Source organism: Teleopsis dalmanni, chromosome 2, assembly GCF_002237135.1.
Source record: "Teleopsis dalmanni isolate 2A chromosome 2, ASM223713v2, whole genome shotgun sequence".
Taxonomy (NCBI): Eukaryota; Metazoa; Arthropoda; class Insecta; order Diptera; family Diopsidae; genus Teleopsis; species Teleopsis dalmanni.
This window is the reverse complement of record NC_051847.1, coordinates 79,895,385-79,911,212: the sequence shown is the minus strand read 5'-3', so window position 1 is coordinate 79,911,212 and position 15,828 is coordinate 79,895,385. Positions and strand designations below refer to the sequence as shown.

Sequence of the window (15,828 nt, the reverse complement as noted above, 5' to 3'; positions counted from 1 at the left end):
GTACTTTTTTTCGACCAGGACTCTTTTTTTTTCCATAATTTTCTCGATCCTTCAAATAATTTTGTACAACGCACAGTGATCTTCCAAGGTCTTTGGCGATTTGTCTCATTCCAACTCCTTCAACAACCTTTCCGCCAATAAACCCTTTCTCGTAAGTAGTGAGACTCTTACCACGACCCATTTTCTCTTCAAAAAGTGTTTAATAATTTAATTATTAAAATAAATCAAATTTTAATACAAACGGAACACTCACTTGACCAAACAATGCAAAAATTGCTACTGACCTTATCATTTTGTCGCAGCTATATTTAGCTTTTTTCTCTTTTTTGATATATTTATAACTAACGGGACTTTGTTTACTCATTATATTAGAATTTATTTGTTGCATTCTCTCTATCGAACAATAAAATCCACAAGATCCAAAGAGTAATCACTCAAATTGAGTTCCACAAAGAAAAAACAAACTGACCTTATCTTTTTGTCGCATACCTTATCAAGTTAAGACCCGTTGAACACCGTATTATAATATATCTGAGGTTCTGTAGATATTTACTTACTTCCTTGGCCATTACTGACTTTAAAACTTGGCCATTAGACAATCCGCGGCCAGCAGTAACACTTTTGAGAAACTCCAGTAGCTCATAGTCCGATCATCGGCTTGATGTAGACAGTGCTGCTTGCATTTGGCAGCAGGTTTCTTAGACATACTGCATATATTTGTGTAGCGTCATTAAAACATATTATTGATATAATTGTATCGATGCATTTGAGACATCATTTCAGCTATTGACAAGTGTTAAAGAAGGAGAGAGGTTGAGGAGAGAGAGGGTTATTCTAGTAAATGGTGCTTTATTTAGATATGTATTGTATAGCAAGCAAGTGCAATTCTTTTGATAGCAATTAATTGTGCTATGTCACGAAAAGCATATGCAATTCCACTTAGGTATGTGATATTTTAATTCGTCTCATAAGAGTGGTGGGGTTTTACTAAAGCAGTACAGTAAATATTTTTCTATAATATTATTATAATGGATTTTTTTGTTAAATCTGATGAGTATTTTTTTGTGCAGATGCAAAAATTTGTCTGGTTATCTAAACACATTTTAAGTGTGCAAATTTAATATATATTATATATATATATGTAAAAATTTTTATCTAGTTTTGATTCACGTAATAAACCAAACTGTTAAAAGAATTTTTATCTCCTTGATTGCTTGTAAAAATTATTTAAAAAATAATTTCTTTCAGTGTATTCAATTAGTTGCTCTAATAAGCTGAGTTTTTGTAACAAATTGTTGCTGTGTAATCATAACTTGGCCCAAATCTGAGACTATTAATGAATTTATTATTGCTAAATATCGGTCAGTAAATGTTTGACGTCATTTTGACAAGAACACTTTCGTTTTTTTGTTGGCAATTTTGCAGTAGAATCTTGTATCTCGAAAGCTTTAAACATGCAATAAAAAAGTATCTACAAAAGCGGATACAAAAATATTTAATGATTTCAATTTGCTGACTTTTCACGTAAAAAATTACTCGTGTTTATTTATGTTTTTATGATGATCACTTTAATGATTTTATATACTGGCATATTATTTATTTATTTTTGTTTTTTTGGTAAAAATTATTATTTAGAAATATTTTATTGTAGTTCAAAACTAGAAATCTGTTCAATCGAAATTAAGTCATTAACATCATAACTTAATGTGATTAAGAGACCAGGATTTTTGTTTTCCTTATAATTTTAATTAATGTTAATTCAATATGTTGCAAAAAGCACCCAGCAAATAGATAATATAAATATTTTTGTGTAAGAAAAATTGATATATGTCCGAGATCCATCAAAATCAAATTCGTTGCGAAAAATATGTTGAGCAAAAATTAATAAAAGCGTTAATGCGATTAATTTAATGATTTAATTGATGAAAACAAATTTTTAACATTTATTTATAAATTCAAAAAAATATATATTTTTGTTTATTTTGATACGTCAAGTATCTCTAGCAAAACTTTGTTGAAGTTAGTCATATGTTTAAATTGTTTATATTGTTTTATTGAGGTTTTATTTTTATGACTATGAATATTGCAATACAATCTTCTAGATAAATAAAAGTATTAAATTATCTCATAACTCAATTTGCAATAATTAATTTTTAAGAAGCGTCAAGTGTATTAATTTATTTTATATTTGTTTATGATGAAGACCTCATGCCATTTTTACAGATTTTATTTTAACTTTAAAAATTGAACAATTACGAGTATTATCAGAAGTCAATAACAATTAATTAATTGTATAGTTATTAATATAATTCCTGTTAAAGTACATTACATATACCACTGATAAGTAAAAGCAACAGAAAACAACTCAAAATAAAATTTTAGGATGTGAGCCCCTCTATTATTTCAAGACGTTATACGGGAATTCCCATAATCATTAGCTCTTCACATTTTCTTTACTCATCGTCTAAAGTTTTCTTTACTCATCATCATTACTTTTTTGGAGATCCAATTTCTTTTTTAAGATTTAGTTTTTATTGCTTTTAAATTTGATTTTCTCGAAAGGATCATAATAATAAACAAGATCATAATTTAATATATAACCACTTCGAAGAGTTTTATTAATGGGTGGTCGTAATGTGTTATCTGAATGTTATGTGAATTTCATTTATAAATTCTTAATAATTGTTATTATGAACTTTAAATAATAAATGCGAATAGAATTAAATAAACAATATATATATATATATATATTCTTATCTTCTAGTTAAAAGCATTCGGTAATAAAAAATTATCATAAATATGATTAATGTGTATAATTTAATGAATGTATTATAATTCATAATTCAGTATTGATTAGAAATAGTTTATTATAATAATTTTAATCATATTTTTAAATTATTCACATACAATATTCTCTGCAGTAATTTTAATGTTCTATAAGCAAAGTGCACTTCCATTTCCAGGTAGAGTACTTTTAAAGTGCAAAGTTAAAAAAAAAACAAAAAAGTCGGTTAGGCAGAGGGAGATGACAAGTGTCTTCATCTAGATTAAGTTTAGACATAATAACATAATAATTTGCTGTAATAATTCTCATCCTGTTTAAAATAAAGTTTTTACGAATAATTCAGACTTGTTATTAATATCGTAGTAATTTTAATATAAAGTACGATTGGATCTCAATAATTTAAAAATGCATATAATTATTATAAAATTTAAAAAGCAATCTTTGTTTGCTGAGAATTATAAAATTCTTATAACTTTTAAATCCAAAACACTTCATATAATATTTTAATTATATAATTCTTCATAAAAAAATTAATATACAAATAAAAAAACTGCAAAAAAACAAATAATTCGATATAAAATATTCATCAAAATGCAACCAAAGTATCTTAAAGAAGAGATTTGTTTTTTTTTTGTTGGGAATTAATTTGGAGTTGCACAACATATTTTTCGTGATTTAAACTTGTATTTCTTTCATATTTTAAAATATTGTATGAATGTTTGCCGGATATAATATTTATTTGCTTTAATATTTATGGATACTTGAGTATTGTGCTCCATATTAAATGCATCTTCAAGCGTTTGTCCATGATTTGGGTCACGAAAACTTCGTAGCCAAGCAATTCAGAAAGACAATACTGCACATATCGACATCACAACACATTTTTCAACTAGTAGAGTGATGTTTTTTTATTAAATAAATTTATAAAAATATTTAAAAATTTATAAATTTACCATGAATTACTGGTCACTTGAGTTTAAACAGAATTTATAAATCTACAATAAATTATTCGCTGTTAGTAGCTGTTAAACGTGCATATTCGTATGAAATTTAAAATTAAAGTAGCGTGATTCACTGCTGAACTGACTTTATTTTAAGATATTTGCTACTACCAAAATATTTTATTTAAATACTTAAATCAATCAAGTATCATTGGAATTATAAGCACTGCAATACGCAATTTCATGAAATCATTGTTAATTATAAAACATCAACATGTAAGATATTAGCAAAATAAATATTTAAGTTTGGCAAATCTTTTTGTATTTAATCGTTGCTGCTTTAAAACAAACTTTAAATAAATGTATTTTTAAAAAAATTTTTTTAAAAAATTAAAATTGATAATGACAAAAATGCGATTAAATTTTTTAATTTATTTCAGTATTTACATTATTATATTTATTTCGCATATTAGAAGTTGGCAATCAATTATTAGTAGTAACTACGCAGAAACAGAAAAGCCTATTTATCAGAATAGAGTAACTTCCTTGTCAAAGTGCTCAATTAATGTTATTAACATTAATCGTATATATAAAAATGAATCGACAAATGTGTTTGTAAGCGCATAACTCAACTCGTTGAATTTCAAGGATGATTTTTACAGCGAGAAAAAAATCAACACATTTTTCGATTCATTTTTACATATAAGAAGACAAGAACATAAGCAGAATAGATGAGTTTGTGTGTTGTAATAAGTTGTTGATTATTGTAAGTATGTTTATTAAGTCCCCATGAATTCCTTTGCAGATCATTATCTCCACTATCCAAGCGAGCCAACCACTTTTCATATATTTGTCACCTTTAGGTTTCTATTGTTCCTTTAGATTATTTTCCAATCAGGTTTGAACACTAAGTTCGCCTCTTAGTTTGAAACTCTCTGGCAGACATCCCAGTCGGGGTTTTTTAGTGGAAGGGTGGTCAAAGTTCTTGAAAGAGAAGATAATTTGGTTACCCGAGCTGAACCCCACACACCAGGGTGATTGTTCTATTCAGGAGATAGAACTATAAAATAAATAGGTAGAAACAAAAAACTGCCACATTCCATATCTTTTTGACAGAACGAAGTCTGTCGGGTCCGCTAGTGTTATTATATATATAGTTCATAATTAATGTTATTAACAATGCTGGTGATATTGAAACCGGGTTTTACCAACGATGAAGAAACTATGAAAATATAGATTTAAAATTACCACTATTTCATAAGATTTAAGAGGCTAAACGATATTTGAATACTAAATCGTAAACAAAATTTTTTTTAATATGACAAATAGGTACGGCTAATTAATCAAATGTGTCCAGGTTTAAAAGTATTTTAGAAGGTTTTTCTTAATCGATTATATTTATAATCTAAGCAATTTATGGGGCGCAAGCCAATATGGATTTCAATAAGCGAACAGAATACGTAAAGTACTAAGTTGTTTGCAAGTTCTAATTTAAAATTGTTCAAAGTCTACTACAAACCATTCAACAATGTTTTCAATATGAGATAGTTTTTAAGAAAAATTTTTGTTTTATTTAAAACATTATAATATTATATAGGTTCATATGCTGAAAAGGTTTAATACAACTACAACTAATTACTTAACTGATGAGCTTTGTCTTTTGTTACTTAAATTATGTTAATTGGTAACATATAATGAATTTAAAAAACTTTAAATAAACTTTAAAGAGATTGTGGTATATTACTTAGATTACATGCTTAATATGTTTCTTTGGCTTATGAAGTCTTCCCGATTTCTTTTTGAAACGTTAATATAAATGTTAAACGTTAAAGTTCTCAGGTTTATAGTTCTACTGTAGCATGGTGCTCTCATGATACCTTAAAGAACTAGTTCTAATTTCTTATTTTCATATATCATAAATTGGCATCAAGTATTATAGCTAAGTATTTCGCTGTGATAGCATGGAACTTGTTTGTCACTGTCATTCTGCATTTGTCCCTGTAATTTCTGTATGGATGAAATTAACTTCTCCTATATAGTATTATTCAGTTAATATGTTCTTTCTCAATTTCAACCTAAATTTTTTTAAAGAATGTAGGTTAAGGTATCTACATATAATTCCAATAAGGTACTGTTATATAGTAGTTGGAATTTAAATTTGTAAATTAAGCTTTCATCCCATACCTGATCGAAGCAACTATTAAATGAATGGAATATAAACATAAAGTATCGGTTGCAAAATCACAGAAGGTTGGTGCGAAGGTTGGGATATTGAAAATCTCAGAAATGAATGAACTAATAGGTTTTGAGATCTAATATTACAGATGAATGTCATATGTATTTTAGTTAAAAGAATTTAACAATACAATTCTGTTAAAACTAAATAAAAATAGAAAGTTTCTTTTGCCAATAAAACGTAGTTAAATAAGGTAGGACAAATAGAGTTCTAGAAAGGAAACAAATGTTGTGGCTACAAGTTATACGAGACTGCACAGGCCTAAGATTTAAATTTTTAGATAATACCAGATTTGTTATAGCTCCAGTGCCATATAGCTCTAATTCTTAATTTCAGAAAACATGAAGCAGAGACTTTTATTGATCATTTCGACTGAGGCACCCAAAAAAGTTTTGTAATTTAAGACTCAAAACTTCATATTTGATGGAAATGTGAGTTTTGGAGCACTATTCGCGTTAATATTCTAGTATTTTATTTCTTCTGTCTGAGGTGATTGATTAGTTTTTATTAGAACAAGTGTGCAAGTAGATTCTTATGTTGTAAAAATAACCTTAGTGTGATTGGTTTTACTGTGTTTGTTTCCCAGTCTTTTATGTAATATAAACTGTAATGATAAAAATCTTTATATCTTATAGCAAGAATTCTTTTTGCATTGAAAACGGGATAATTGTGAACATGTTTTTAAATTAATTTTTGGTTAAGTAAATGATTGGGCTGATCATACTGCGTTTCGGTTACTTTCAAGTATCTATCACTATGACTCTGACCCTGAACTTTAAATATGGCAAGGTACGAGTTCAACCCTTGGTACTCACCGTTTAAAAAAAAATTATTCAGAAATAATTAAATCTAAGAAGTATTTCCAAGGATGGGTATTTGAATATACTCTACTCAGCTGTATGTAACAAAAAAGTCAATAATTTAAATAATAAAAAATGTTTATTGTTGTACTTCATTATTGTTTGAAACCTTTCTATCAAATAGGTACAATAGTTTTTATTATGTGAAATAGTCACTGTCAGTTATGACTTTTATTGTCGATTTATTAACAGTAATTGTACTTATTACGCTATTTTTGAAACTAACGCATAAATAACAGCTATATAAATAAACTTAACTATTATAAATGTTTGGTATTTGTGAATTTCAACACTATTGCTTGTAGAAATTATTGCTGTATACTTAAGTTATATCTTTTCCTCTTTTCAAATTTGGTAAAAGATGTGTTTCCAAATTTTATAAATGGTAATAGAAATTTGGCGAAACTGCTGAATGGTCAGTCCAAGAATTTAACTGAATAAAAAATTGTATTTTTGGGATTTTAAAATTTCTCAAGTATTTTAAATTATAATTAAAAATGATTGAATATTCCTTTCAAATCTTAAGGTCGTTGTTACAAAAAAATTAAATATGTCTTTGACGTATTGATCAGATTTGGTAAACCTAAAATTAAATATATGCACTAAACAAAAACCAAAAAATAATAAATTGTGATATCAATAATTACAAAAATCAAAATGATTAAAAATTAATAAAAAGCTATAATTAAAAAAAACATTTCATTCCAAGAAGTAATTTTAGTAATTTTAAGTTCTATGGAAAAATGTTGAAGTAATGAGAACTGCTCTATTGTTAAAGATGTTTTGAAGTTTTTTGATAACATAAGTTTTTATGTAAGTAATTTATAATTTATAAGTTATTGATATCAAAAAAAATATATTTTTTTACCTAAATTTTTTGGTATCAATATACAATACATAAAATTTTATTTAAACACAGTCGATATTTTTAGATTGTTATAAAATTATCTTAATAAAAAATCTATATTTTTTGCAGTTATTCAATGGAAAGACATTAGAACCTAATTTGTTGAGAACCAGAAATGGCTTCCAAGAAATTTTTTATTTCTTATTGAACAAAATACTTTCATTCGGTTTAATTTTTGTTAAAACTTAGTACAGCGGCGTGGCTTTATGGAAGAGGGAAAGAGATCTTTATGTATGCTATTATGAAGGCTATTTGATGTCCTTGAAGAAGAACACCAAATGACTCCCAAAATGAATGTATTCTATATGTTTAATAAATAAATGTTTTTTGGAAAATATCAAAAGTCTATATTGCAAAGAACTCTAGTTATATCCACGACGCCACTGACTTAGTAAGTCTACTTTTCTATCAAAAGACAATGGTTAGCGAATGGTTAGTGTTAATAATTTGAGAATATTAATTTTTGATTAGTTCTTGCTTCTAAGAATCAAGAATTTGATTTGTTCTATTTAATAACATTTTCATCTAAGTTTTTTTTAAACTTCTTTTGTCTAAAATTTTAAATGGAAATGAGTACAAATTATAATGAAAACAGAACTACAAAAAATTAATTTGCAAGTTTTTATGGAGTAAATTTAATATTAAGATAACTTCTAGAAAAGTAACCATTATGAAGAACTAATAGTTTTAATTTTAGAATAACAAAAATTTACACATAAAAGCAAATTCTTTAATAAAAAAAAATGATGCTGTATTTTCTGTAAATGACTTCCAAAAACGATTTACAAAATTGAAAGCATCTGAAATAAATACCATTCAAGGGTTCTTTATTTAATTTTTGCAGAAAATTTTCTTAGAATATGAAATTGTACATGAAAAATTTTTAATTGTTTTTTATAATTAGTAATAAACTCGCACGTGCAAGAATTTGGAAGCAATTTTTGGTGATATTGAAAAAAAATTATATTTGTATCTTCTAGATAAAGTATAAGTAAATCTAAAATACAAAGGAGAATTAAGACTGGTATGAACATTGGATTTCTTGTAAAATTCTAAGTAAAGCTTCATGTTCTTAATTGCGAACAAGGTAACCAATGGTACGTGACTTATCTTATGTTTTCATTAAAAGTTCTAAAATAGTATGAGGAACTTAAAACACCATAATTTTATGTTTTACGGATATGAAGAATTCAACAGATTAATACAATAATAGATGAATATTTATTAAGATTTTGGAATTTTCCTTCCATGTATTACAAACACTTTAACAAATTTATTATGCTTTTTATTAGTTGAATAGTTGATTAGTGTAAAAATGTATTTCAATTTTATTCTAGAGTAATTAAAAAGAATGTATTTTACAAGCAAGCAAAAATATAACTCATAAAAACGGAGAATGGTGTTGTCATAAGTAACTAAAATCTATGTGACAGAATGATGCCAGCTTTGCTTATAATAGTATTTTCAACAATTAGAACTAGATATGGAATACTTTAATAGATCAATATAATAACACATTCAAATATAAGAGAATATTAGCTTAAGAGATTTTTAGATTAATAAGCTAATTGATTCATAAATTCCTAGATTAATACTAAATTTGTACTAAATTAATAGACTTACAGATTTTAAAATTAATAGATAATTAGATTTATAGATTAATTGTTGAAATGATTGTTTGATTAATTTTTAATAATATTGTATCATAGATAATATTTGTATTATACGTAAATCGATTCGTCGATTATTAGACTCGATGATTAACAGATTAATCGATTAACATATTAACAAATTTAATTTTACATTTTAGTAAAATGAGATTATTAATAAATTGAATGTTAACTAAATGTTTTTTAAATACGTTGGTGAGCGGATTGAAAACTATTAATTTATTAAAGAGAGTATTTAGTAATAAAATATATCTAACTAGATAATTTAATGACAATATAATTTTTATTTATACTTTTTTATGTTGCCCTGATAATAGTTTTAAATTAACTAAAAAATAAATTAAACAAAACAATTTTTTCACTGACAGTAAGCGCATTACAAAAGGTAAAATAAGTATTATCACCAAATAAGCTCCTGTTAGAGATAATAAGTGAATCATTTTGATCACTTGGTTCAGTCTATTATTCGATACTTATCTGTTTGTGATTACAACCCCAAATGTGTGATGCGCGGCTCATAAGATTCACTATTAGACCTCACACAATCTGACACATTTTATATAAGTATGCATATAAATAAGGAGAAATGCTCACCGACAAGCACGAAGAAATTACACAAATACAGTAATGTTTGATTAATTTTTAGTTTAAGTGATGCAAGAATAATGCATAGTATTATTATACTCTCTGAACCACTTCGTTAAATGGCATACTAATTGCAGGAGCAACTAATTTACTTGATTTCAACATGGTATTTTCATTTGAGTTTTTAATCTATATGTAAGCACAAGAATGTATCTTGATCCCCGAGTGAAATAACTTATAATATTTACTATAAACTATTACTTATAACTTGCAAGTAATATTCTACATCCTGTAACTGGTTTCTAGTTAATGTAAATAATATTCAAATATACCAAAGGAATCAATGAATGATTGGCTTGACGCAAGAATTGCGAATATTGTAATAGTAACGTTGTTGTTTTTAATAGTATCTGATGCATATATTAATTTTGTGTGATAAATTTTAATAAGTCATGGGAATTGCCTAACCAATTCAAAAATAAAGTCTTCTGTATTAAAAGTAAGATTTTAGTAAGAGATAGTATGAAGCGGGTGAAATTTCTTTCTATTTCTATGATAACCCAAAGGTCATCTTTATCAACTGGTTAAGCTATATCGAGAAAAACACTTCAATAGTACTGCTTTACTTTAAGAGAGAGCTGTGAGTACAGTATTACATACTCAATAATACTGTTCAATTGTTCCATGAATTTATGAAAACAAGAATGCTGAGGCCTGAATATTTTATAATGTATCAAATTTCAGTAAAAAAGGGTGAATCATTTACTTTTTAAGTATATTTGTATATTTATGTAAATTTATATATTAAATAGTAAACTAGTAAATAGTAAGCTGGCTTCAGGATTTTTATTATTTTTTGAAAAGAAAATGCTATAAAAACCAAATAATTTTATATAACAAATTAATGGCACTTTATTTAATTTTGAATAAATAAAGGTTACTCATTTTTCAAGATTGGATAAATTATTTTGAAGAAGTGATTATCATGTTTTCTTATTTTGTACTAGATTGTTAGGTTTATATACTAATATTTTCTCCAAATATTATATTTTTTAATGAGATTTCATTTCGGAGGAAATTTTAGTTTTTTTTAATAATAATTTAAGTTAATATTATTATCATTTATAATATATAAATAATTATAATCTAAACCAAAAGTAAAAACTAAAAGCTTTCAATGTATATTTTAAAAGAAAAATTATTTTAATAGTTTATCAACAATTTTAATTTCAACATTACCTACTTTATGATTCGTTTCAAAGTTGTGAGATAATAAATGCTGTAATAAATTTAATAGTGATACATATGGGTCATTCTTTTACAAACGGAACGGCTTTTAACCCCAGATTCGACAAAAATTTTTTTCTGAGCTTATTTTTTTAAATAAAAATATTGGTGTCTCGGAAAAAATTTTTTATCCTACGAGATTTGGACCTATTGGGTTTTGAGAATTTATTTTTTAGACCAATTTTTAAATAACTTTATCTTAGGCTCTATAAATGACACAGATATAAATATTTTTGCATGGTTAAATTTTTATAAATAATATAAATCCGTAAATTTCTTCATATTTGTATATACATGTATTGCAATACAAAATTTATTGAATAACCCGTTATTAATTTCGTTTATATTTCATTTTTCAATTAATTATATCAAATAATTCTAACACTGCATATAAGGTAGTAATACAATATTTAAAATAAACATTTAATAATAATAATTATTTAATAATAATAATATTTAAAAATATATATTTAAAATTTGCACCAATGAATTATAAATTTTTTGAATTGATTTTAATGATTTTTTAATATAAATTAATGCTTTGAATGTAAACGAATATATAAATAATAAAATAATTATAATATAAATAATTAAATTTGTATTATAGAATATTATATATTACATAATATTATATATGATATATATATAAATATTATACCTAATTTTACTCCATGATTTAATTTGTTTGGAGAAATGTAGTTATAAAAGTAACGTGAATACTTATATTTTTTTATCAGATAAACATATAAATTATTATGCATTATTATACACTAAAGATTATACACCGAAATATTTGTAATTAAAATGATTTTATATAAAAATTAAATATAACTAAATATTTAACACAGTTTAAAAAAGTATAATTTTTTCCTTTATTCAAAAGTACATTATTATAAATTTATGTGTTAAATAAACGACCTAAGCCCAGTAATAAATATAAAAACTAATTGAATATTGGTCGTAATAACAATTTTTTATAAACATATAAACTTAATCACTCAATATATTATTATTAAAATGCGTCAACTAATAAAATTTAAAATAATTTCAATAAAATAATTGCGCCAATAAATTAAAAAAATTGTATAAATTTGTAAAGGAAAATCCCTTAACAATCTGCAGCTCAGACAGTCTGTGCTGTGCAAAATAAAAGTTTTTGGCGAGTTTCGCTTTTTAAAAAAAATAAACAAAACTGAGCACATCTGAGTGCTAAGCGACTTCAAAAACATAACAAACAGTTGCGGGGTAAATGAGCGTAAAGCTAGCAAAATCTAAAGAGAGCTTCAGTCGCATCTTTATCTTGAGCAAGCAGCGCAGTAGACGTAAAGCAAGCAGAACCGGCAATATTTGCTAAAAGCGCCTGAACAATAGCAAAGCCAAGTTTACACACATTTTTGCTGGCGTTGGCGTTGCGCAGTTACTGCGCTGTTTTCACCACAGCAAAACACTTGTTTGGTCTTTTGTTTGTTATATGGCCAAGCAAGCACTGAGCTTCTTGAACGATGATGTCTTGTACCACGGCTTCTTTTAGATTTTTGCTTGATGAAGTTTTTGTTGTAATTGGAACTTGATAAGTGTGGTGAAGACGTTGCTTGGTAAGCAACGTAAGCAGCGTAAGCTACATCGCAGCTTCAGTTTATGTGCTGCTGTAGCTTCACCCACCAAATATTACGGCATATAAAAGGCCGATCTTAGCAAAAATTCACAATCAGATTGAAGTTACTCGTTCGTGCGATCGTTTTGTTTGTTTGAGGTAATCAAAGAAAATTCAATTAAATAAAAATAATATAAAAAATATTGAATGAAATTTTGGTGAAATAATATTTAAAAATATTTAAGAAAATCAAATTTTTAGAAATTTAAATTTTAAGTGTAATAAAAAATAAAAATAACTTAAGTGTGTTTTAGTGACTAAAAATTATATAGTAAACAATAAATTAAAAATTAAATTTGAAAAAAGAAAAAAATACTATAAAATTTTAGTGAACATTGCAAAAAGGATTTATGACAAGGATTATAATTATTTTTTTTTTTTGCTGAATTTATGAGTAAAATTTACACACTTTATTGAAAGTAAAAGTACTTAGAACTGGAAAGAAAAAAATTATGCAATTTTAATTAATTGATTTTATTGAATAATCGCACAAAAGCAGAAAAACGTGAACAATTGTCAGATTCACTTTCATTATTGCCTGAGCTATTGAAAATAAATTAATCGAAATTAATAACGTCATTTGTGTGTGTTACGCCCCAAAGTTTAAATGTGCAACTCGTCAGAGTCTGGAACCGCCGCTGCAATTGTTGCGGTTTAATTAAATTTATCTGTGCGCTTTTGTTTGGATTGAACGCTCGTTGAATTGTGCTGGATTTGATAAATTGATAGTTAGTTTGATTGATGGTAATGTGTGTGCCTGAAGAATAGTGCTTTTGTATATTTGATATTTTCGAATTTGGATTTCTCGAACCCGAACTCCTATTCCAATGTGCAATTTCAATTTTATGGACTTTTGCAATCCGGCACTTTTGTTTATATACAAATTTATATAAATATATATATTTATATGGAAAAAAACCATTATTAATGAATATTTAATATTGAACATGAATGAGCATAGCGCGTTGTATTCAATTTATTGGAGAATTGTCATATTAAATAAATAAATCACTGATCTCAACATAAATTATAAATAGAGTATTATTAGAATTGAAAGGAAACTAATAGTAACTAATAAGAATTTTATTCAAAATTTTAATAGAAAAATGCTACATTACTAAAGCCAGTCAACTACAACGTTTTATTTTTATAATTATAAAAGTTAAAATTTTTAAATTTATAAAAATTAAAATTTTTAATTTAGTATGATATAAATCTAGTCAACTGCAATAATAGAAATAGAAGTAATAAAAACTTCTTTTTTTTAAATATTTAAATTTTAAATTTAGACAAAATTCTTTTCCAATCATATTTTTTAGGCATATAACTTAGATCAGAAGATTATTGCAGTTACTATTTTCTATTAAATGTATCAAAATATAATATTAAATTTATATACAAATTTAAAATTAAGCAATTCATTTGTATATAATACTATATAATAAATATAAAATAAAAAAATAAATCAATTAAAATAAAAAAAAAATAAATAATATAAAATAAAAAAATAAAATAATATAACAAAATATTAAAATTCAAATTATATGAAAAAATGAAATGAAATCAAATGAAATAAAGTAAAATAAATTAAAATAAAACCAAATTTAAATAAATAAATTAAATTTAAATAACATAGATAAATAAAAAAAAATTAATTTAAATAGAATAAATTGAAATAAATAAAATAGATTTAAATAAAATAAACTGATATAAATAAAATAAATTAAAATAAAGTGACACAATCAAATAGGAGCTTTAAAATTTTGTTTTATAAAATAATAAAGCCAATGCAATTATGCCTTTATTTTCTGAAATAAAGAATTTCCAATTATATGAATAATTTTTTTAATTGTTTTTTTATATGTATAATTAAGGATTACCATTTTTTGGTATTGAATAAAAATTGAAGTTATTTTTTATATATTTTTATAGGCTCAAAATAAAAACATTTTAGAGTACTAAAAAAATTAATATAAAACAAAAAATTTAATTCCTTTTAAATTTAGTATTAGTTAAAATTGTTTAAATTTAAATTTATGATGATTTGTTTGATTACAAATATTTAAATCCGAAAAAAGCAATATTAAATAATACACAATAAAATTAAATCTAAAAAAAAAATTTAAATAAACGAAATAAAATAAAATTAAATAAAATAAAAATAAGTTAAAATAACTAGAGAATAAATTTAAAAGTTCCTTTCATAAAATAATTCAATTGACTTTATTTTCTGAATTGAAAATTTTGTAATAAATTTTAAATAAATTCATTTTTAATAAAAATCGTTCTTCGAAATACCTTTAATTTTTTTTTTTGAACTGTTTTTTATTTTAATAACAGAAATTAATTTTTATTTATTTTTAGGGGTTCAGAAAAAATCATTCTGATAAACTAAAAATAATTGATTATAAATCAACAATCCAATTCCTTTTTCTAATAATAATTTTTATTTAATAATTAATAAAAATTAATAAAAATAGATATTAGTTTTGAATCAAGCGCAATAATACTTCTTTTTTATTTTGTAGACACAAAATAAAATTATTACTGATAAAATATTCTTTTATAGAACTTCATACTCTTAGTAGGAAATTTGTCTTCAAAGCATAAATTCCTTCAGTAAGACACTGTATCTATCTCTGAAATATATAGACTAAACTTGGAACTAGCAGCTTTATTAAAAGAAGTAAATGGTTTCTTCTAGCTTCTTTAAAACTACTTTAAAAAGACACCTACGATCTGATACTTTTGCATAATACAAGCTTAAACTGCTCGAAAGGTTGAAACAATTTTTAATTATTAATTATATATAATTATTAATTATATATAGTAGAATATTCTGAATATTATATGTATTTATGTAAGTAATTAATTAAATTCATTATATTACACTTATATTACAG

At 24.6% G+C, this 15,828-nt stretch overlaps 2 protein-coding genes across 2 annotated transcripts in view; both read left to right on the top strand.

Annotated features, from left to right (window-relative positions):
- Nucleotides 1-15,828, top strand: part of LOC119674910 — a 319,348-nt gene that overhangs the window by 195,458 nt on the left and 108,062 nt on the right. The window lies entirely within an intron of this gene.
- The window catches only part of LOC119677977 (inactive serine protease scarface), a 58,373-nt gene continuing 55,534 nt past the window's right edge, over nucleotides 12,990-15,828 (top strand). Inside the window, exon 1 of the mRNA XM_038089578.1 lies at nucleotides 12,990-13,024. The gene's annotated coding sequence lies outside the window, so the exon portion shown is untranslated. The remainder of the gene's footprint in view (nucleotides 13,025-15,828) is intronic.